At 49.5% G+C, this 23,989-nt stretch overlaps 1 protein-coding gene across 1 annotated transcript in view; it reads right to left on the bottom strand.

Moving 5' to 3' along the window:
• The window catches only part of ANKH (ANKH inorganic pyrophosphate transport regulator), a 170,133-nt gene that overhangs the window by 6,207 nt on the left and 139,937 nt on the right, over positions 1-23,989 (bottom strand). The gene's annotated exons all lie outside the window — the stretch shown is intronic.

Genomic DNA, 23,989 nt, shown 5'->3' with positions numbered 1-23,989 from the left:
TCTGGATGCATGCAGAACTCCACTGAATCAGATCTGGGAGTAGGAGAAGGGGTGGGGCAGGCTGAGAGAAGAGCTGCTGTTGGGGGTCAGCCCTTAGGGGACCGACTTTTTAAGCTTTGTGTAGGTATAATCGATAGAAAAACTGAATTTAAAAATGTAACAATATAACTTTGGAAGAGGGTGTTAGACAAATGCCAGTTTGTCTAACACTTGGCCAAGTTAAATGCCAATTTTCATAAAATACTTCTCTGCTTTTCTTAAGAGGCAAGTGATTCTTCTCTAAGATGAAAGTGAATGCATTATAAAGTGAATTGCAGTTGTTCCCTGGAGGCTCAGCAGTGAAGGATCTTCCTGCCAATGCAGGAGATACGAGAGACTCGAGTTAGATCCCTGGGTCAGGAAGATCCCCTGGAGAAGGAAATGGCAACCCATTCCAGTATTCTTGCTGGGAAATCCCCTGGACAGAGGAGCCTTGGTGGGCTACAGTCCATGGGGTTGCGAAGTGTTGGACACAATACCACAACAGAAACAGAACTCTGAAGGTTTAGAATATGGGCTCCTCTGTCCGTGGGATTTTCCAGGCAAGAATACTGGAGTGGGCTGCCATTTCCTACTCCAGGGCGTCCTTCTGACCCAGGGACTGAACCACGTCTCTTGTACCTCCTGCATTGGCAGGTGGGTTCCTTACCACTGGCGTGACTTGGAAGCCCATAACAATGTTCAGGCTTTGGGTAAATTAAGTTTCATAGAATTAGACTGGTCCTCAACCCCATGGACTGCAGCCTACCAGGTTCCTCCGCCCATGGGATTTTCCAGGGAAGAGTACTGGAGTGGGGTGCCATTGCCTTCTTCGAGTTACTATGTCATGTTGAAATTTATTAAAAAACATCTTGGTGGATTTATTATCAATATGTTTCACTTTTATAAGTGCAATGGAACTTTTATTCTATCTTGTATTTTTCAACATCTGGGAAAATATTCCATTTGGTTTTCAAGGATGACAGACATACTGTCATTTAATCCTGTTGCCTGATGGCAGTACTTCCACCGCATATTTGACAAGAAGGGAAAAATACTTAGATCTAACAAGAGCTCAGAGGCTTTATTACCGAGTGGCCTGGACAAGTGGCCCTGTCGTCTTTTCCCACTGCAAAGCTGGTTGCCAGTTAGTCATTCATGCCCACAGCTGGGTGTGGTGGCAATTTCCCTGAGCACAGCACTGGGACTCAGTCCCTTTTCTTGACGGGATCATCCCTCCCTCCAAATATTTTCCACAGCTATAAGCATTACGTGCTAAGTGAGCATCACCCCAACTCTGGACTTGATCAGGACTTATGGAGGATAAGCTATCTGGGGTTCCTCACTGGCTGGAGTGAGCTCTCTAGGCTGCATTCTGATAAAAGAAAAATTTAAGCTTCCAGGAAAGTCATAGGCAGGCTTTCCTTAGTTTGTAACCAATGATTATTTGAATATGAGATAATGCAGTCTCTCTGTGCCTTGCAAAATCACTGTAAAGTGGCTTTTAAATGACAAAAAACTGAGGAAACAGGAGAGGGTAACTTCGTGTCGGAAGGAAGGTGTGAGCAAGCGCCTGCAACAAAGGTTACTTCCTCCCACCAACTTCTCGGCACCGATAATGTCCACCTGGAGGCTTTCCACTGCCCTGGAGGAGGGGGCCAGTAACCCCTGGAGGAGAAAGTCCAACCTCAGGCTTCAAGATAGTGAGTGCATCCATATTAACAGAGACACTGCCATAAGTACCCTGAGCAGGTGACTAGTTCTGGTCCCCTGAAAGCAAAGCAGTAAGGCTTGATGGATCTCTAATGGAGCTTCTCAGGAGGGAGGCTTGTCGTTAGATCTAAGGAATTATTTTTCCCTTCTTGTCAAATATGCGGTGGAAGTACTGCCATCAGGCAATAGGATTAAATGATAGTACATCTGTCATCCTTGAAAATCAAATGGAATATTTTCCCAGATGTTGAAAAATACAAGATAGAATAAAAGTTCCATTGCATTTATTGATACATCATTTCTAAAATTCACAGTGTGGTTTAACTTGGTACCACTAAGCCCCTCTGTTCTCCATGCGGTACCCGTCTGTGCCAAGCACATCCTACAAGGCCCTGTCAAGGCCACTGAAGTGCTTCTTCAGAGTTTTTAGCCCCACACACCTCCAGCCTAGGTTGGGTCTTTCTCTTTAGCTGCTCAGTCACGTCCGACTCTTTACGACACCATGGATTGTAGCCCACCAGGCTCCCCTGTCCGTGGAATTTTCCAGGCCAGATTACTGGAGTGGGTGGCCATTCTAGAGCAAAGTAACTGACTGCTCTCAGTCTGATCTGGGCCTCAGCAGTCACAGGTTTAAAGAGAAGAAATACCACATGGATCAATGCTTCCTTTCTTTATCTCCCTCAAGTCTCTGAATGTGACTCAACCTTCGCCAATCTGACCCATGTTTCCAGTATGAAAATGCTCCTTGCCTTCCAGCTTGCTTCTTAAAAAAAAAAAAAAAAAAGACTGGTTCCAGCATTGCCCAGAAAGGAATAATGTAATTCAGCATTACGTATAGTGTTGGTTACAAGCTGCAATACCTATTTGCGGGTCAAAATTATCCAAGAAACATACTGAGCCCTAGCACTGTAATCAGATGAGATTTAACCAGTCTGTTTCAGGAAACAGGAAACTCTAGAAGGTAACCTAACAAAGACTCTTTCAGGCAAAGTGTCTTTCTGATGCGTTCACCTGGAGTAGTTTCAACTTAGCTAATGCCCTCTGAGTTGACCAGAACATGCTGTGTTCTTCAAATATTTGCAGAGCCTAATGGCATTGACTTTTCCAAACCAGAACACAAACCTAATAAACGACTGACAGCGAAGATGATTTGTTTCTTGGAGTCGCTGCAGGGTTGGGTTTTCTGCTGCTGAGTGTGCAGTCAACATTATCTCATTAGGAAGCAGCCAGCAAAACAGAACAACCCACTCCATGCCCAGATCTTGATTTTTCTGTTTATTCTCTAATAAAAAGAACCAGAGCTTCTTGGAGAAATGGCTTATTCTAGGACTAGGGTGGGAAATGTACAAGATAATCAACTTGAAACACAGGAACCCGGAAGGGAGAGATCCCAATGGCAAAGCTGGAGGAGTCAGAGCAGCTAAAAATGATGAGTTAGGACCACAGGACACTCATATACAGATACGGCTTTCCTGGGGACATGGGTAAAAAATGCCTGCCAGTGCTGGAGATGCAGGTTCAATCCCTGGGTCAGGAAGATCCCCTGGAGAAGGAAATGGCAGCCCACTCCAGTATTCTTGCCTGAAAAATCCCCATGGGTGGAGGAGCCTGGCGGGGTACAGTCCATGGGGCTGCACATAGTCGGACACGAGTTAGCGACTAAACAACGACAAACTACACTGATATAAGTAAACAAACGGGGAGACTTACCTGGTGGTCCAGTGGCTAAGAATCCAGCAGGGAACATGGGTTCGATCCCTGGGCTGGGAACTAAGATCCCATATGCCTCAGAGCAGCTGAGTACATGAACCACAACGAAAGAGCCCACGTGACCCAGTGAAGATCCCGAGCGCCGCAACTAACAACCAGAGCAGCCAAACGTCAACGAACCAAGCAAACAAGAGGGACGGATCTCCGGCACAGAACGCCCAGTCATGTACGTAGCTACTCTCCTCTTAGGGAGGTGGGCATATCTCCCACATCTGAAATGTGGGCTGATGACTAACTTCCCTCTAGAAAGAGGACAGGGAGAAACCCAGCAAAGACAGGCTTAGCCGTCAAGGTAATATCATCAGTAGTGACAAGTCACGTTGATAGCGTGATCTCTTGATAAGATGGGATGAGAATGGCCATTTACCTCTGTGGTTTTCCCCTGGAAAGCAGTCTAACCATGAGAAAACCCCCAGACAAACTCAAATTGAGTACCTAACCAGTAGTCCTTGAAACTAATAAGGCCACAAAGACAAGCCAAGTCTGAGGACCCCCCACAGACCAGACGAGGCTAAGGAGACGTGGTAGCGTGGATGGGATCCTAGAGAAAGGACGTGAAGAAAAAGCTTGTGAAATCTAAATAAACTGTGGCATGCATGCATGCTCAGCCTCGTCCGACTCTCTGCCACCCTTTGGACTGTAGCCCACCAGGCTCCTCTGTCCAGGGAAGTTTTCCAGGCAAGAATACTGGAATACCCCATTCTTTCTTCAGGGGATCTTCCTGACCCAGGGTTTGAAGCCCTGTCTCATGAATTGACAGACAGATGCTTTACCACTGAGCCACATGAGAAGCCTGAATAAACTGTGGAGTTTAGTTCATAATAATGTACAGGGGTTGGGTCCTTAGTCATGACAAATGTACCATAGCAGTGTAAGACGAAGTGTGGGGTGAAGGGTCTGTGCTATCTTCACAAGGCTTCTGTAAGTCTAAAATAATTCTAGCCAATTCTCTGGCAGTCCACCTGGTCTTCCCATGTGGCACTAGTGGTACAGAACCCGCCTGGCAATGCAGGAGACCTAAGAGACCCAGGTTTGATCCCTAAGTCAGGAAGATCCCCTGGAGAAGGGATATGCTACCCACTCCAGTATTCTTGGGCTTTCCTGGTGGCTCAGATGGTAAAGAGTCCACTACGATGCGGGAGACCTGGGTTTGATCCCTGGGTTGGGAAGATCCCCTGTAACAGGGCAGGGCAAGCTCACTCCAGTATTCCTGCCTGGAGAATCCCATGGACAGAGGAACCTGGCAGGCTACAGTCCATGGGGTCGCAAAGAGTCGGACAAGACTGAGCAACTAAGCACAGCAAAGCTAGGTTCCCAAATAGGGTGAGAGTGTACAGAAAGAATGGAGGAAGCCCCAACCTTACAGAAATAACACTTCTGGGCCTAAGATGCTACAATCTGACTCAGTGTGACTGGGATCACACAATGGGCATCTCTCTCAAGACCCTCCTCATCCGGAGTCAGTCCCTGACCCGCCCTGGGACTGAGTCTCCTTCCCAAGAACTAGGGATTGGAATTCGAAGAAGCTAATGGTCTCCATCAGCATTTGAACTCGGAGAACAACCAAACCCAGCATGTTGGGATGTCCGTTTATGCGATGTTGGGACATCCGTTCCTGCACATCCAGAGAGGATTCCTTTCCATGAAGGAACAATGCCATGTCTTCACTTAATTTCCAGAAGCTGTTGGCCATGCTTTTGAGGAACTCACAAAGCTGTCTCCATTACCCTGAGTAATCAGGATTAGCACTGTCAGAAATTCTGATGCCCTGCAGTTAGAAGTGAACTACACTGCAGCTGTTTTGAATTAAAATAGTCCGCGCTGGGCATCAGTTTTATTTGGAGGTTTTACTGAGAAAGAAGGGTTCAACTTACGTTTAATTGGGTTTAAGTCTCCAGTAAGGTAAACCGGTGGTTAACCCTCAACAATGCCACATACAAGGCGGTGGTTACAGGCCTGGCTCAGGACTGTGCGCTGAGGGGCCCGGGATCTGCACAAAATGCTCCCATCAGTGCCATGCACAGTGTAGGTGATCGATCTTAGCTGTCATCATAATAAAAGGTTTCCTGGGACCACAATATAGCGCTCACTGTGGGGTCATCAGCAGGTGTTGAGATTAGCATCAATTTTATTTTCCTCTTTGTACTTTTTCCTGTTTTCCAAAAAACTGTGTCTTCTTTTTTTTCTGGTTCAGAAAACATTTTAGAATAAAAGAGACCCCTCTTACTGTCTTTACAGATTAAGTCAATCAGGGCTTCCCTGGTGGATCAGACGGTGAAGAATCTGCCTGCAGTGTGGGAGACCCAGGTTTGATCCTTGGGTCAGGAAGACCTACTGGAGAAGATCCACTCCAGTATTCTTGCCTGGAAAACTCCATCCCCGGGGTTGCAAAGAGTCAGACACACCTGAGCAACTAACGCTTTCACTTCACTGTTCATCGTGCTGCTGACAGGGACGGGAGCAGTCTCATTTCAGCCAGAGGAGCACCTTTCAGAGGTGGCTGATGGCTCGACTTTTACAGCAAGGGTCTTTGGAAAGTGCATCTGATGTCCGATCTGATTTACTTGGGGATGGGGGTGGAGGTGGGGTGGGGGGCAAAGCAAGGCTGGACACTATCGGACACACACAGGCCTGTCTGGCTTGTTCTCAGAGAGAGCTGGGGGGGACCTGAGCAGCGCATCTGGCCTTTCGACTCTCAGCTGCACATCGCGTTGTCTGTCCTCGTGTGGTGGAGGGTGGGGTGGGGGCGTTTCTGAAGGGTTTTGTAGGGCATGGTTGTGACTCTGGGAGCCTTGGGACATTGTGGATTGGAGGAGTGATATGATTGGATTATAATTTTGACAGGCTGTCCAACCCTGAATATTCACTGGAAGGACGGATGCTGAGCTGAAGCTCCAATACTTTGGCCACTTGATGCGAAGAGCCGACTCATTGGAAAAGATCCTGATGCTGGGAAAGATTGAAGGCAGGAGGAGAAGGGGACAACAGAGGATGAGATCGCTGGATGGCATCATTGACTCAATGGATGTGAGTTTGAGCAAGCTCCGGGAGATGGTGATGGACAGGAAAGCCTGGTGTGCTGCAGCCCATGGGGTCACAGTCAGACATGACTGAGCAACTGAGCAACAACCCAGATCATGTGAGAACAGACTGTGGGGCGGTGGTGGGGGGCCAAGTGCAGAAGCAGGGACGGATCTTGTTGGGGGAGGGGCTACTCTAACCATCCCGCTGAGAGATGGCCCAGGACCAGGAGCTGAGAAACGGTCAGATCTAGCAGTGTTTGAAGTTAAGGGAGCTAACGAGATGTGCTAAGCGCTCCACGTGTGGTATGACAGGGTGTCATGTGACTGACTAAGCACCGCCTTCCTTTAGCTAGAGGCCTGGCTGCCCACGAGGGCCCCTCCTGGCCTGTCCTCTCCGCAGTCACTCTCCTTGCGGGTAGCCCCCTGAACCAGACGGGGCCATTTCTAAGAGCTTTCCTAATGCAAACGGTGAGGTCTTGAGAAGTCACCACATCCCCAACGGAATGACAGCATCTCATCAGGACTGACTCTTAGACCCAGTTCAGTTCAGTTCAGTCGCTCAGTTGTGTCCTACTCTTTTCGACCCCATGGACTGCAGCACGCCAGGCTTCCCTGTCCATCACCAACTCCAGGAGTTCACTGAAACTCACGTCCATTGAGTCAGTGATGCCATCCAACCATCTCACCCTTTGTCGTCCGCTTCTCCTCCTGCCTTCAATCTTTCCCAGCATCAGGGTCTTTTCAAATGAGTCAGTTCTTCACATCAGGTGGCCAAAGTAGAACCAGGGGGAGCCCAAATTTTGAAGGAAAAAAGAATGCCGTTTTACTAGTGTGGCAATGCTTAAGCAGACCACGTGTGATAAAGCTGATGAGCCCGATTCCTGGGGAGCAGCCTTAAAGGCAGTGACGGGAGCAAGCTTGTAGTCATCGCCAGACAGAACGGGCCGCTCTCCTGTGGGGCTGCTGATCAGGGACCACTGACCCAGCCTCTGAAACGGCGAACAGTCACGTGGGCATGGAGACAGAGGGGCGTCATGGGAGCGGGTGATGGAGAAAAATACTTCAATGCGGGAGGTAGGACCGTGAGTATTACAATAGGGTACAGTGAGGAGCTACATAAAAAGGGGGACTTTTTATGTAAGGTCAAGCCAGTAAAACTTTTAGTAAACTGAAACAGATGGAGTAAACCACATCTATTAATGAGAGAAGAAGAGCTTGGTTTTCAGTTAAGCCAGAGAGCATGGCAAGGCTTTTTAGAAAGTGTTTATGTACTCTCTAATATTCTCAGTGTGGCTAGTCTCTAGTTACAATTATTATTATACATCTACCTGGAATACTTTCTCATAGGGGGGTTGATGCAATGGTTACAGCACATTTCTGATAAAATATTAACATTTTCAGATGCGATTTTAAAAATGCATTTGAGAATATGAAAACGAAATCACCTCTGTTATCATTTAGACTTAGTGAAACTGCCATATACACATAAGAGCAGTTGGTGCAGCTTTCAGATATAAGATGATTAAAATTCTTGGTAACTCTAACTAACATTAAACACTCGGTAAGTGCTAGTCGCTCAGTCGTGTCTGACTCTGTGACCCCATGTCCTGTGTGTAGCCCGCCAGGCTCCTCTGTCCATGGAATTCTCCAGGCAAGAATACTGGAGCAGGTGGCCATTTCCTTCTCCAGGGGATCTTCCTGGCCCAGGGACTGAACCCAGGTTTCCTGTATTGCAGGCAGATTCTTTACCATCTGAGCCACCAGGGAAGAATTGATTGGTTAAGAGTTTTTGAGATAAACAATATGCTTCCAACAGCAGGGGGCGCCATGCACTAAGCCCGCGGATGGAGCTCCAGTTCGCTTGTGCCCATCCCATCTCTGCAGAATGTTCTTTCCTTACACGATTTGAAGAATGTTTAGAGAGTTCCAACCTTAGTTTATGTTGAGCCTTTACTTTTTTGACTGTTAATAGTCAAATCAGAGCTTGCTAGAGGCTGGGGGGGGATGGGGGGATGGAGAGTTATTGTTTAATGGGTAGAGAGTTTCACTTTCCCAAGATGCAGAGTTCTGGGGACAGACAGCAGTGACAGGTGCGGTACTGAACTGTGCACTTAAGCAGGGGCTAAGTTATATGTGAGGGGTTTTTTACCACAATTTTTAAAAATCAAAAAAATTGGAACCTCTTTGTAACAACACAATATGCTTGTTCATCTGCTAATTGTTTTAAGAATGCACTGTGAACTGTTGGTGGGAATGTAAATTATGACAACGACTATGGAGAATAGTATGGCAGCTCCTCAAAACACTCGAGTTGCCATATGATCCTGCAGTTCCACTCCTGAGCATATATCTGGACAAAACTATAATTTGAAAAGATACACGCATCCCTACGTTCACGGCAGCACTATTTACAACAGCCAAGACATGGAGACAACCTGAATGTCCTTCAGTAGGTGAATGGAGAAAGGATTTGTGTGTTTTTTTTTAAGTTGCTCAGTCATGTCCGACTCTTTGCGACCCCATGGACTGTATAGTCCATGGAATTCTCCAGGCCAGAATACTGGAGGGGGTAGCCTTTCCCTTCTCCAGGGGATCTTCCCAACCCAGGGATAAAACCCAGGTCTCCCACACTGCAGGTGTATTCTTTACCAGCTGAGCCCCAAAGGAAGTGAAAGAATACTGAAGTGGGTAGCCTATCCCTTCTCCAGGGGATCTTCCCGACCCAGGAATTGAACAGGGGTCTCCTGCATTGCAGGCGGATTCTTTACCAACTGAGCTATGAGGGAAGCCCAAATACATATAATAGAATACTACTCAGCCATAAAAAGAATGCCATTTGCAGCAACATGGATGGACCTAGAAGGTATCATGCTAAGTGAAAAGAAAGAAAGAAAGTGCAGCCGCTCAGTCGTGTCCGACTCTTTGCGACCCCATGGACTGTAGCCCGCCAGACTCCTCTTTCCATGGAATTCTCCAGGCAAGCATACTGGAGTGCGTTGCCATTTCCTTCTCCAGATACTAAGTGAAAGATGTCAGAAGGAGAAAGACAAATACCATATGATATCACTTATATGTGGAATCTAAAATACGACACACATGAACTTATCTAGGAAACAAACAGGTTCACAGACGCAGAGAACCGACCCGAGGGGCAGAGAAGGGGTGGAGAAGGGATGGATTGGGGGTGTGGGATTAGCAGATGTGAACTATTATATATAAAATGAATAAACTACAGGGTGCTACTACTGTATAGCACAAGGAACTACATTTAATATCCTGTAATAAACCACAATGGAAAAGAATGTGAAAATGTCTGTGTATATATATACATATATATATATATATAATGACTGAATTGTTCTGCTATACATCAAAAATTAGCACAACATTGTAAATCAACTATCCCTCAATAAAATAAATGTAAAAAAAAGAATGCACGTGTGGGTTTGTACTGTCATGCTATTACAAGGTAGGGATTTGGGGAACAGTCTCAACTGTTTTTATCTCCCCCGAACAAAACAACCGATCCCTCAAGTCTACAACTAATGATGACTTAAAAACTGAACGCTGGACTTCTGAAGATTTGGAGAGAAGCGTGAAGGCAGGCAGAGGTGGAGTTCAGGGGAAAAGCACTAACTCTTATCAGTAACTTACTGTAAGCCAAGAGGTTTCCTTTACTGTTGTTCAGTCAGTAAGTCGTGTCCAACTCTTTGTGACCCCATGAACTGCAGCACGCCAGGCTCTTCTGTCCTCCACCATCTCCTGCTGCTGCTACTGCTGCTAAGTCACATCAGTTGTGTCCGACTCTGTGCGACCCCACAGATGGCAGCCCACCAGGCTCCTCTGTCCCTGGGATTCTCCAGGCAAGAATACTGGAGTGGGTTGCCATTTCCTTCTCCTAGATTTGCTCAAATTCAGGTCCGTTGAGTTGGTGATGCTATCCCACCATCTCATCCTCTGCTGCCTCTTCTCTTTCACCTTCAATCTTTCCCAACATCAGGCTCTTTTCCAATGATGTCATTTAACCCTTATCCCAACCCCAGGATCGTGGCATTGTGGAGTGGGGCCAGGAGTTCGACCCTGGCCGTGGGGACTCAGAAGGCTTGCTCCCCCATGTTTCTGGGGTGTCTGAAGGCGCTCACCTGGCCAGTGGCACCCAGTACCCAGAGACTGAGAGGAGCACCAAATGAGAAAGTCTTAGCTTCAGCACCTTGGGTGCTTTTCGTCCCTACCCCACCCCGTCCCCATCCACAAAAAGTCCTTCTCTTCTCCTGGATAATCTGAACAATGAGAAAGCAGTCTCGGGGCGCGGGGGTGGGGCGGCCAGCAGAAACAAAGCCGCAAACAGGCCGTCCTTGTTGGCGACAGACAGGACCAGCATGGTACCACGACTGGAATAAGGCTCATAGTGTTCACCACCCCGGCGGCCGAGGGGCAGCTCATGGGTCCAGTGCAGCCACAGGAGTGAGCCTGGGTCACACTCAAGAACTGACCTTTTTTTTGGTGTTTGAAGATTTTCTGATGTGGCTCATTTTTGAAGCCTTCATTGAATTTGCTATAATATTGCTTCTCTTTAGGTTTTGCTTTTTGGCCCTGAAACATGTGGAATCTTCGCTTCCTGACCAGGGATCTAACTGGTATCCCCTGCATTGGAAGGCGAAGTCTTAGCCACTGAACCACCAAGGAAGTCCTGAACTGATCTTTTAACTCTGAGCACAGGAGGTCGTCCTATGGGATGGTGGCTTTTGCCCTTCCTTGGCTCAGATTTCGCACCTTTCCAGCACCTATGAGAAGGACTCAGGGCTGAATGCTTGGCTGAAATGCAGCTCTGACTAGAGGGATGCAGTAAGAGAAGGGGATTCTCGCTGTGCTTGTTGGATGCTGACACGTGTGGGTGCAGACACATCCTGTCCTGTGAAGCAGCAGCAGAGAAGCAACGTGCAGACCAGAGCACGTGGGACTGTCCATTGTACTTGTTGCTGTTCAGTCGCTTGGTCGTGTCTGACTCTTTGCGACCCCATGGACTTCTGCACGCTAGGCTTCCCTGTCCTTCACCATCTCCTGGAACCTGCTCAAACTCATGTCCATTGAGTTGGTGATGCCATCCAACCATCTCGTCCTCTGTTGTCCCCTTCCCCTCCTGCCTTCAATCTTTCCCAGCATCAGGGTCTTTTCCAGTGAGTCGGCTCTTTGCATCATGTGGCCGAAGTATTGGAGCTTCAGTTTCAATACAATATGGACAGGGAAATAGTGGGGCTTATCTCGAACTGCAAGATGCAAAACTGCTCCTTTTTTAAAAACTCTTTTACACTGGAGTAGAGCTGCTTTATACTGTTGTGTTAGTTTCTGCTGTACAGCAAAGTGAATCAGCTCTATAATCCCCTTTTTTGGATTTTCCTTCCCATTTAGGTCACCATGGAGCACTGAGTAGAAAAACTGATCCTTACGTGATGAAAAAGTCCCCTAGCTGGGGGAAACTGAGGCTGTGACAGGCAGGGCTGGATGAGCCTCCAGGCCTGTGACCGGTAGGCCGGGTATTTTCTGGTGTTTTCCACTGGCAGCCGACCTTAGCTCAGCTGTGCAGGCCTCGCAGGGAGCAGGTGGCCGGAGCTGGCCTGGCGGGATTAGAGGCGCTATAAATACTACCACCGTCAGTGAGCTCGCTGCCTTTCAAAGGCAGTAGCCACGTGGGAGGTGGGGCAGAGGGGACACGGCAGAGTGGAGCCGTCTGCATCTGTGGGATTTGTGCTTCCTGAGGACTCACCTAGTGTGAACAGCAGAAGCAGCATTTCAAGATTAGCTGAACCTCCCCACAAGGGACTAGCTCAGTGTGTCCCAGAGGAAGATGCTGATGCAGTGGATTTTTTTGACTGCTTCCTTCTCTGATGGAAAGCCTTTTTGCTTTCTTTCCCTCAGGGAGGGTCCCTCTGGGGCCCTGAAGTTCTGAAGCTTCAGGACACAAATGTTTTAAAGGTCAAACCTCAGCCCTTTAAATTCTACGGTGGCCACCATCCTCTGGACGACATGTGATTTCCATGCTGGCCTTGGCAAGATGAGACAGGTACCTAATGGTGTTGCAATTCCAAGCTCGATTTCTACAGAGCACATGCTCACCTCCTCCCTCTCCAGCAACCTTCCAGCTAACCCCTCCCCGACAAGGCTGAGCTTGGGAGGCTGGGGATCATGGCCATCAGGGAGGGGACGGCCACTCATGTGGGAGTGATCACGTCCTGTTAAGTTCACAACAACCAGGGAAATTGAAAAAAATGAAATAAAGAGATTTCAAAATTTGTGAGAAACAGGCAAGGAAGATCAAATAAAACCAAATTTTCTGAAAGGAGCTGGAATGCTCTCGAAAGAGAAATTCCTGCCCACCCGCCACAACTAGAAAGGAGAATGGGTGGTCCCCAGGCTGCTTTTGGTGGGGAGGGAACGTGCCAGGTGAGGAGGAGGTATCTGCCATCTCCCTGCCTTGGTCTGCCAGCTCGCAGGCTCTCTCTTCCCCAGTTCCTGGGAGGTGAGCCCAGATGAAGTCTATGAACTACCACCTCCAAGGGCATGCAATCTCATGGACGAATAAAGTCAGGAGGGTGAAGCCCAGATGGGTGCAAGTGCTGAGATCCAGAAAAGAGCTTTAAACAAATATGTTCAAGGTACGAAAAAGAATGGGAAAGAACCACTGGGTCCAAGGATACACTCCAAGCCCCCTTGCTCTGAGTTTGCCGTTTCCATGAAGGAGGGTCACCTTAAAACAGGTGAGCAAACATGGTTAAAAGAGATTTGAAGACCAAAAGTAATGAGAGGCAGCGAAGCATTTTGTCTGTGCAAGTCCCAGATTGCTAACAGCATCTGTACTGAAAACACTCGTAGACGTGGCAGAAAAAGTGATTGCAGAGATTCTAGGAGCTCAAGGTGGGCAAATCCCCTGAAGATGGATTTGAGAAGGGGCCAGTCCCCGACCACCATGGGAATATGAACAACTGGGTCTTACCAGCTCTTGTGTTTTCCCTTCTAACCGTGCTACGCGGCTAAATGAAAAAGCCCACATAGCCTTAGGCTGCATTGATGAGAATTATAAAGTCAAAACCAGACCAATTTACTCCATTAGCTCAGGTCAGACCTGATTCCGAGTTTGTGCTCCATGTTCTCAGAGGAGAACCAACAGGCACAATTCAAAGAGCAGAACCAAAACACCTCAGGGTCTGGAAGTCAGGCTGTTAAAAGGGATCGAAATGGGCTTTGGCTATTTGAAAGGCTGCCACGTGGAAGGTGGATTAGATGGACTCTGTGGCAAAGGGTCGGCTTCCCCGGTGGCTCAGCAGGTAAAGAATCTGCCTGCAAGGCAGGAGCCATAGGAGACGCAGGTTTGACCCCTGAGCTGGCAAGCTCCCCTGGAGAAGGAAATGGCAACCCACTCCAGTATCCTTGCCTGGAGAATCCCATGGACAGAGGAGCCTGGCGGGCTACAGTCCACGGGGTTGCACAGAGTTGGACACGACTGAGTGACTGAGCATGCAGGCACGTGGCAAAGGACAGAGAGACGAGGATGACGCCCCATCAGCCCTTTATCTGGGGGGCGTTACGTCACCACCTCCTCCCTGCCTCCCAGGTAGCCGCGTTCTAATTACTTCTACAGTTTTGATTCTACAGGGACCTATTGGTTTCCGCAGCTATCAGTTTGTTATTATGACAGTGCGCTTTATATGTGTATTCGGTCAAAAAATAATTACTGGGCACCTGTCCCATGCCAGGCGCTATGGGCATATATTGGATTAATAAGTTTGTTCAGGGTTTTCCATCCAACATTATGGAAAAACCTGACCGAACTTTTTGGCTAACTCGACCCAACGGCGAACACGGCAGAGGTGATGCCAGCCTCACGGAGTCCCCGTGACTCCAGAGCGCGGTGTCGTGATGGGGGGTTTGGGGACAGCAGCGGCCACAGGGTGTGGGAAGCCGGCTGACCACATCCAGTCCCGGTCCCAGGTGCTGGACGAGGAGGTGGAAAGGGTTTCAGACTAAAGGGATGACGCAGGCAGAAGCTTGGGCGAGAGAACACACGAAGCGACCCTTCAGTCCCAAGAGCTCTGTGCGGCTGGAGTGGGGAGCAGGACACTGAGATGGGCCTGGCACTGTGTTTCAGGCTCAGGTTTACATTGGTACCAGGGATCCAGTGGAGGGGCCGTATGCCGTCCGCTCCATGAGGACTGGTTTGGACGCGATGTGCGTGGACCCCCGCCCCGGGAGCTGTGGTCCCAGAGGAGGGGGAGCTATATGAGTAGAAACAGGGATGTGCTTAGTTGCTCAGTCATGTCCGACTCTTTGCGACCCCACGGACTGTAGCCTACCAGGCTCCTCTGTCTATGGGGATTCTCCAGGCAAGAACACTGGAGTGGGTTGCCATGCCCTCCTTCAGGGGATCTTCTCAACCCAGGGATCGAACCCAGGTCTCCCTCATTGCAGGCAGATTCTTTACCAGCTGAGCCACCAGGGAAGCCCAAGAATGCTGGAGTGGGTAGCCTATCCCTTCTCCAGGGGATCTTCCAACCAGGGTCTCCTGCATCACAGGTGGATTCTTTACCAGCTGGGCTATCAGGGAAGCCCAGAAAGAGGGATATGAGGTCGCGAATGGAGAAGAGGGAGGTCCCATGGGTGTTTAGGAAGCCAAGACAGGGCTCTGCACCCGAGTGGACCTCAGGGTGAGGAAGACGGCCAAGCTAGGGAGGAGCCCAGGCTTCCGGTTCTGCCAACTCCAGGCAGAAGTCCATGCTGGTTACTGAAACAGGGTAATGGAGAGGAGAAAGAGTGCCAGCCATAAGCACCCTGTGGGACAGGATGGGCTGGCGCCCGAGGGAAATAATAGCACATCTCCACAAAGGAGGCAGTTAGTGTTTGGGTGAGAAGCTCGGGAGACAGATGCGAGGCAAAGATGCTGCTTCAGGAAATCAGCCAGATGGGCAACCAGAGTCACATTCTACAGAAGGAGGGCTGAGGAGGGAGGTCACTCGGACAGAAGGAGGTGCCCACCTGCAGTGAGGAAGAGGGATGTTCCAGCCAGGAGCCTGTGAAGGGATACTCAGAAAAGAAAGTGAAAGTGAAGTTGCTCAGTCTGTTTGACTCTTTGCGACCCTGTGGATTGTAGCCCATGGAATTTTCCAGGCAAGAGAACTGGAGTGGGTGGCCATTTCCTTCTCCAGAGGATCTTCCTGACCCAGGGATAAAACCCCGGTCTCCCGCATTGCAGGCAGAGGCTTTACCTCTGAGCCACCAGGGAAGATACTCAGAAAGGAAGACAGCAAAGCAGCTGAGCTGAGAGCCACCGAAGCCACAGGAGATGAGCCTAGGTTGTGGACAATGGCCGCCCCAGACACGGGGACATGAGAAGAGGACAGTGTCCATGGGAGCTGCGGCCTGAGCGCACGGGGATTGGGGTCAGCTCTCTAGGGGGACAGTGGCAAACGGGGGCAGGAATGCAGCAGAGGGACGATCTCGGAAGGAACAGGTGTCCCTCGCTCCAGAAGGAGGAGGCAGGTGGGCTGCGGTGGGGACCGCAGATGGCCCAGGTGGGGAGCACAGATGGGGGCCTGCAGCAGTGGGAAGCGTGGGCGAGAGGTGCTTTTGCATAATTCTCTTGAGGAGCTTGGATGCCACGGAGTGGAGAAATGTAGGAGCCTGCTGGATAAAGGTTTTCATGTTTTCTTTAAGTTTTTTCCAAAAGTTGGGAGCCTTGAGCATATTTAAACACTGATACGAAGGAGCGATTTGGGAGAGGTTAACATCGGAGACAGGGAGACACTGAGACAGAGTCCCTGACCAGAAAGAATGGATGAGATTGTGCAGGTGGGCAGACACGGAGGTGCCACTCAGATGGGGGGTGGGGGAGTGTGGTTCACGCCTCCACGGCTGCAAACACACAGGGGCCCTGGGCCTCGGGGCATGCTGATTACTCTAAGTGTGATCCCTCAGTCCAAAGCGGCATCTCCCTCCTCTTTGCCTTTACTTCATTTTTTCTCCCAAGCAGCTGTGACTACTGTGGAAGGCTGCGTACATGCAAGCGTGCTCAGTCGCTTCAGTTGCATTTGACTCTTTGCGACCCTGGTGGACTGTAGCCCACCAGGCCTCTCTGTCCATGGGATTCTCCAGACAAGAATTCTGGAGTGGGTTGCCGTGCCCTCCTCCAGGGGATCTTCCTGACCCAGGAATCCAACCCACGTCTCTTATGTCTCCTGCACTGCCGGCAGATTCTTTACCACTGAGCCACCAGGGAAGCCCAGAAGGCTGCGGAATGGGCCCTCAAAGAGATGCTCCCACCCTCATCCCCAGCACAAGGGTTCATTACTGTATATGGTAACAGAGATGATGAAATTATGGAGCTAAGAGTGCCTGGGCAGGTCCTAAATACTGTCACAAGTGTCCTGATGATAGAAAGAGGGGCACGTAGAGGAGGAGATGATAAGAAGACCAGAGATGAGAGTGACTTGGCCAAGGAATGCCAGCCGCCACCAGGAGCTGCAAGGGCAAGGCCTGGATTCTTTTCTAAACCCACTGGAGGGAGTCTGCCCCGCTAGCGCCTCAAATTCAGCCCAGTGAACTGAATTTCGACTTCCGGCCTCCAGAACTAGGAGGGAATAAATTTCTGTTGTTTTAAGCCATCAGGTTTGTGGTCATTTGTTACAGGAGCCACAGGAAACTAACACACTATCCAACACCACCGAATGTGTCAATTGCCTGTCTTCTCCCAGAGATTATAAACCCCTCTAATAAAATAGACAGTGTGTGTTTGTTTCACTGGGGTAGCCATAGAGCCTGGTGTGGAGCAGCGGCTCAAGCATTTGCTTTAAATGACTGCATGAATAAACACGCACGTGCTCTGTCTCTGGGGAGCTGTGTTGTAAATAGAAAAACTCTAAGCCAGGGCTCCCCAACCTCCGGGATCTAATGCCTGATGATCTAAAGTGGAGCTGATGTAATAATAACAGAAATAAAGTGCACGATACATGTAAAGGGCTCGAATCAACCTGAAACCATCCCAACCCACCCCACACCAGTCTGTGGGAAAACTGCCTTCCATGAAACTGGTCCCTAGTGCCAAAGACGTTGGGGACCACCGCTCCAAGTGTCACCCAACCCACTGGAAGTCTTCCGTCGCCCAGGCTTTAGACAAGTTTGGCAATGCATCCGTGAGTGCTCAAAAACTCTTTCCTTACTGGCATTTCTAACATTTGGCCGGTGTGTACAGATTTACCAGATCTAAGCCAAAGGATGACATACATCAATTTCTCTCTTTCAGAGCTCACCGAAGCTTGTGGGTAACGGCATGAGTGCGTGCTCAGTCGCTCAGCTGTCTTTGTGACCCTACAGACTGTAGCCTGCCAGGCTCCTCCATCCATGGGATTCTCCGGGCAAGAATACTGGAGTGGGTTGCCATTTCCTCCTCCAGGGGATCTTCTCAACCTAAGGACCGAAGCTGCATCTCTCGTGTCTCTTGCATTAGCAGGTAGATTCTTCACCGCTGAGCCACCTGGGAAGCCCCGTGGGTAACGGACATTTCTGAATTAGCAAGACAACCAAAGGTTGGGATGAGCACTGTCGACACCTGGCAGTGGAGACTGTGAACAGGTTCTCAGGGAGAAAAACACGCAATATGTGTCCCGTGTGTGGGTGAAGTCTATCTAGAGAAGGACTGTATAAATCTATCAAGAGGTTGAATTTATTTTAAACACAGAAAAGAAAAGAAAAAAACACATCCCACAGAAATTTGGAAGGGTATGATAGGTATCACTAGAAGAATTCACAAAATGATTCACTGGCATCGACTATACCAGTAGCTGTTCATTGACATACAGCCATCCTTCCGTTTCACGGGAGCCAGTGTGTCTGGGGACCACGGAGCAGGGAGCTGGCGTTTTCTGCTTCCAGCGTGCCAGATGTGATGCTAAGCTATTACTCCTTTGAAAAGTCTCAGAAGGTGGGTATTCTTACCATGTCTGCATGGCAGCTGGGGAAGTCTAGGCTTTCAGTATTCAGTGACCTCCCAATGGGTGAGTGGTGGGGTCAGGGTTTGAACCCAGGCCCGGGGGGCCCCTAGACCCACACTCATGAGCACTGAGCCACGTGGCCACGAATTCAAGCCTAAGCTAACCCCTCCCCCTTGGCTCTCTGCCCCCTCCCCAACCCACCCGTTTTAAATCAAAATCCACAAAGAGGGCAGTCAAGTGTCACAAGAGCCCAGGGCCACTTGGCACAACTCACAGCCCTGCCTTTGAACCCGTCTCCGGTTCAGAGAGGGGCCAGCTCTCCAAACCTTCTTGTTTTCTGTTTGCTTTGGTAAGGGCCAATTCATTCCTCAAGCCACATGGGTTAAGAACCGTGTCTGCGGGAGGATTAAAGGCGGGCCTTTGAGAACTGTCTGGTTTCTGATTAGCGATGCGCAGCTTTCCTAGGCACTATTATCTGCCACACGTGTTTTTTCTCAGCATCACACTACGGTTCTTTGAGGTTCACCCTGGGCTCAGAAGGAGTGCAAAAGGACTCCCAGAATAATCTCCTGAAGCAACTTAATCGTGTTTCCTTCACTGCCTGAACAAGCGGGCACTCCCACCCAGAGCTGGAAATTGTGCGAAACCCTTTAAGCTAAAATTTTATTTAAGATAAAATAAAAGAGCACGTTCAGCAAAGGCCATGGATCAGTTAGCTAAAGGCAACTGTACTTCTCCATTCACTCTTTCAGTCTGCCTGCAGATACAAGAGACACCTAAGTGCTGGGCGAGGTACAGCAGGTGTTAAGTGCTCCACTGACTGTTTTCTTAAGACATTTCTGTTCTTGTATATTTCCAGCTTCTCCAGGTGAGAACTTGAATCCAAGGTTTGCTTAGAAATATTGTTTGTGCAGGTCAGCACTGTTCCCAAATTTATGCGCTTAATTATGTCTTTTCGGATGGGGCTTTTGGGTGGCGAGGGGTGAGGGTGGGAGGGTGTTGGTATCACAGCATCCGATAGAAGTACCAGTGTGTGATTCGTTCCTTTGACCAAACTCCGGGAGATGGTGAGGACGGGGAAACCTGGCGTGCTATGGTCCATGGGATTGCAGAGTCGGACACGACTGCGTGAACAACAGCCATGCTGTTGGGAAACACTTTTGTGTAACCAGGATGATACCTGATTGTTTTCTCTTATTTCTGGGTCCAGTGGTCTCTATCTTCCCTCAACACAAAATGACCAACTGAGCATACCAATCAGCGTTTTCTGTCCTCATGTGCTCATTTCAATAAGTCTATTCAGTGTTTCTTGAGATAGTTTACAAAAAAAAAAGTGTTTAAGATATTTTACATCGGCTCTGCTGACTCCCCGCATGTCCTTGTCAGCATGGATCTACCGGACATCAGAGTTCCAGGCCACCAGGAAGGTGCTCCTGTTCATGGCCCAAAGCACCAGGGAGTGACAGCAGATGCTGAAATCGGAAAGCCATTCAGCCACCAACACCATGGCCCCGTTTTGTCCACAAGGGTCTGGACCATGCAACCTGACCAAGCCAATGTCTGGGCCCTATATGCTATAACAGGCCCATCAGATAAGAAGAAAAATGCTCCCCTATTTCTGTTATCTTTAAACTGTGCGTGCATGTATCCATGCTAAGTCGTTTCAGTCCTGTCTGACTCTGTGCGACCCTATGGACTGTAGCCCACCAGGCTCCTCTGTCCATGCGATTCTCCAGGCAAAAATACTGGAGTGGGTTGCTGTGTCCTCCTCTGGGGCATCTTCTTGACCCAGGAATTGAACCCATGTCTCTTATGTCTCCTGCTTTGGCAGGCAGGTTCTTTACTACTAGCGCCACCTGGGAAGCGCAGGCATCTCAGTCTTTAAGCTGAGATGAATAACAACGTTTTTTTAAAAAGCCACAGACAGACATAAAATACAATTCCTGGAAGTCTATGAGTTGATCCCCACTGGGTTATTTGGCTACTGGGTGGGATGATTCCTGACTGCTGTCTTTCTCTAATAAATCTGCTTTTGCACCGGGAGAGCCTCGGAGTGCAGCCTGGGAACCACATCCTCGATATGAGGCTGGGGTCTGGCAGGCAGCACCTGCAGAAGCCGGAGGAGAATGCACGCGTCTTCCCCCTGGTTCCCAAGCCGTTGCAGGTGGCCGCCCTGCACCTGTTCTTTGCAGAACCCAGGTGTCTACTGATAGGTGAAACTGAAACTAAGTAATTACAATTTTGTGCCAAATCAGATACTACTGTTTACGCAGGAAGCAGCAGAAGGGATCAAGATCGTGAGACAATTTGGGGTGGGGGGCGGGAATGGATAAACACAACTGGATAAAATACTAGAAACTTAATTTCTTCCCTGAAAATTGTGAACGTGTTTCAACTTTTCAGGGTTAGTGATGCTGGGTTTGCAGGGCGTGGGTGAGATAGCACTGGATTGTTCAACTAATGGTAAGCAGAATAAACCCAAAAAGCAAAGGGACCCGACTTGAACACTGGTACTTCTACTGGATACTACGATGCCAACCACACCCTCCCAAAAGCCCCATCTGCAAGGATGTAACTAAGCACATAAATCTTGACAAGTGTGTTAGTCACTCAGTCGTGTCTGACTCTGCACGACCCCATGGACTGCAGCTCACCAAGCTACTCAGTCCATGGGATTTCCCAGGCAAGAGTACTGGAGTGGGTTGCCATTTCCTTCTCCAGGGGATCTTCCCCACCCAGGGATCGAACCCGGGTCTCCCACATTGCAGGCAGACTCTTTACTGCTGGAGCTTGGGACAGTGCTAATGTGCAAGAAGAATATTTCTAAGCAATTCCTACACTCAGATCCTTACTTCAAGAAGCTGGAAACACAAGAATACCTAAGTCTTATGGAAATAGTAAGTGGGGCATTTCAAAAGAAAGCAAATGAGTTGGATAGTTTGTTGTTGTTTAGTCACTAAATTGTGTCTGATTCTTGGGACCCCATGGGCTGTAGCCTGTCAGGCTCCTCAGGCTCCTCCAGGCAAGAATACTGGAGCAGGCTGCCGTTTCCTTCTCTAGGGGATCTTCCCAACCCAGGGATGAAACCCATACCTCTTGCATTGGCAGGTGGACTCCTTACCACTGAGCCACCAGGGAAGCCCCTAGTTGACTAGTTAGGTCTGGTCAATCAATCCATGTGGCCTTAAATGACAAGAGGGTGCCTCTCTTTCAGAGTTTGCTAGAGCTGCTGTAACAAAGCACTGCAAACTGGGCAGCCTAACAACACGTTATCATCTCTCAGTCCGGGAGTGACACCAAAGTCAAGGTGCCAGCAGGGTCACGCTCCCTCTGAAGGCCCAGGGAAGGGTCTGCTCCAGGCCTCCCAGCGTCCAGCAGCATCCAGCATCACTCTGGTCTCCAGGCGGCACCCTCCTTGTGTCTGTGTATCCATATCCCACCCCTGCAAGAACAGCAGTCAGATGGAACAGGGGTCCACCTGACCCACCCACCAGGACCTCACCTGAACCCTATTTCCAAATAAGGTCTCATTCCAAGGTGCTGGGCCTAGACCTTCAATACAGAGCTTTGGGGTGGACACAGTTCAACCCATAACCATCAGAACAGAACACTTGGGATTGTGTACAGAGTCATACTTTCCCTTTTTACCACCCATTGACGTCAAAAAGCAAGGCTCAGGGTGGATCCAGGGTAAAAACCTATTTTAAATCTTTTTTAAAAAATAACCAGATCCTTAAGTAGTAACAGCCACTGGCCTGAGATACTCCTGCATCCTACTGTGAGATGCTCTGGTTGGATGCTGAAGCTGAAGCTCCAATACTTTGGCCACTGGATGCGAAGAGCCGACTCACTGGAAAAGACCCTGATACTGGGAAATATTGAAAGCAGGAGGAGAAGGGAGCGGCAGAGGATGAGATGTTGGATGGCTTCGCCGACTCAATGCACATGAGTTTGAGTAAACTCCGGGAGATGGTGAAGGACAGGGAGGCCTGGTGTGCTGCCATCCATGGGGTTGCAAAGAGTCAGACATGACTGAGCGACAGAACAACAGCAGCAACCACATGGTTGGATAGCAAGGCTGCCTTCTCTCTCTGCCCTAAGTGACAGCCACACACACGCACACACACACTCCCCACCCCACCACTACCACCACCGCCGCCATCAAACAGCCTCCATTTGTTGGAGCTGGGGGAGGCCAGTGGGGTGCAGCCTGGAGGCCTTGGCACGGCCCCACAACCTCAGCAGAATCTGAATCTGGGGCCATGAAGCCCACCCTGCAGCAGCCTAGCGAGAGAATCCCTTCATACCCGCCTTCCTGAAACAGCTGAGTTCACCCACATCAACCTGTGGATAGTCTATTTAGCCCATTGACAACTTGTTGCAATTACTCATTTCTTAAGAACCTGCCTCTTTTAAACTCTTCTAAAGTTCACAGCGGGCTTCCCAGGCTGTGGTAAAGAACTTGCCTACCAATGCAGGAGATGTAAGAGACTTGGGTTCGATCTCTGGGTTGGGAAGATTGCCCTGGAGGAGGGCAGGGCAACCCACTCCAGTATTCTTGCCTAGAGAGTCCCACAGACAGAGAAGCCTCTCAGGCTACAGTCCATGGGGTCACAAAGAGCTGGACATGAGTGAAGCGACTTAGCACGCACACGGTTTACAGCAATTGCTATTGGAAGGACTGGCAAGGCCCGGGGTGGGGGTGTGGTGGCACTGGGGGGGTCTCTGGGGCCTTCCCATCCTCCCTGCTGTCTGCCCAACCCACCTCCGCCACTCTGCTCCATCTCCTCTGACACTCCAGCGCCCCCTTCCCTCCTGGGCTTTGCGGTCCCTCCCCTTCCCTGCTGACCTCACTCTCCGTTGCTCTGACTCTGTCTCTCCCTTTCCTCTGCTCCTAGCTCTTCCCCTCTGGCCTCTCTGGGTTCAACATCCAGAGCTGCTGGGTGTGACCGTCAGGTCGTTCACCGCACGCAAGTGCTTTGGTGGCTCTTCCTGCCAACATCCCTCTGGGTGGACGCCATTCCCATTTTCTATGAAGGGGGTTAGGGAGGTTCAGCAGCAGCCAAGCCTGTGCTTTGCAGGGATTCTTCCCCACCTCTCAAGACAGAAGGGCCCCCTCTCTTGGCAACGGCTCCCCCACACTAGAGCGGCAGAGAGCGTAAGAAAAGAGCAGATGTTTAAAAACTGGCATTGTGAAGTAAAAATGGAAACTGGTCAGCTAAAATCATCTAAAGCTGCTAAAACTTGCCTACTTAATATGATTTGCTACGAATTTTAGAAAAAAAAAAAAACCAACCACTCCCTGGTGGCTCAGATGGTAAAAGAATCCGCCTGCAATGAGGGAGAGACCCAGGTTCGAACCCTGGGTTGGGAAAAAGGGAATGGCAACCCAACTCCAGTATTCCTTCCTGGAGAATCCCATGGACAGAAGAGCCTGGTGGGCTACAGTCCATGTGGTCGCAAAGAGTTGGACACAACTGAGCCACT

Source organism: Bos javanicus, chromosome 20 (genome assembly GCF_032452875.1).
Source record: "Bos javanicus breed banteng chromosome 20, ARS-OSU_banteng_1.0, whole genome shotgun sequence".
Classification (NCBI taxonomy): Eukaryota; Metazoa; Chordata; class Mammalia; order Artiodactyla; family Bovidae; genus Bos; species Bos javanicus.
This window is presented reverse-complemented; position numbering and strand designations above follow the sequence as displayed.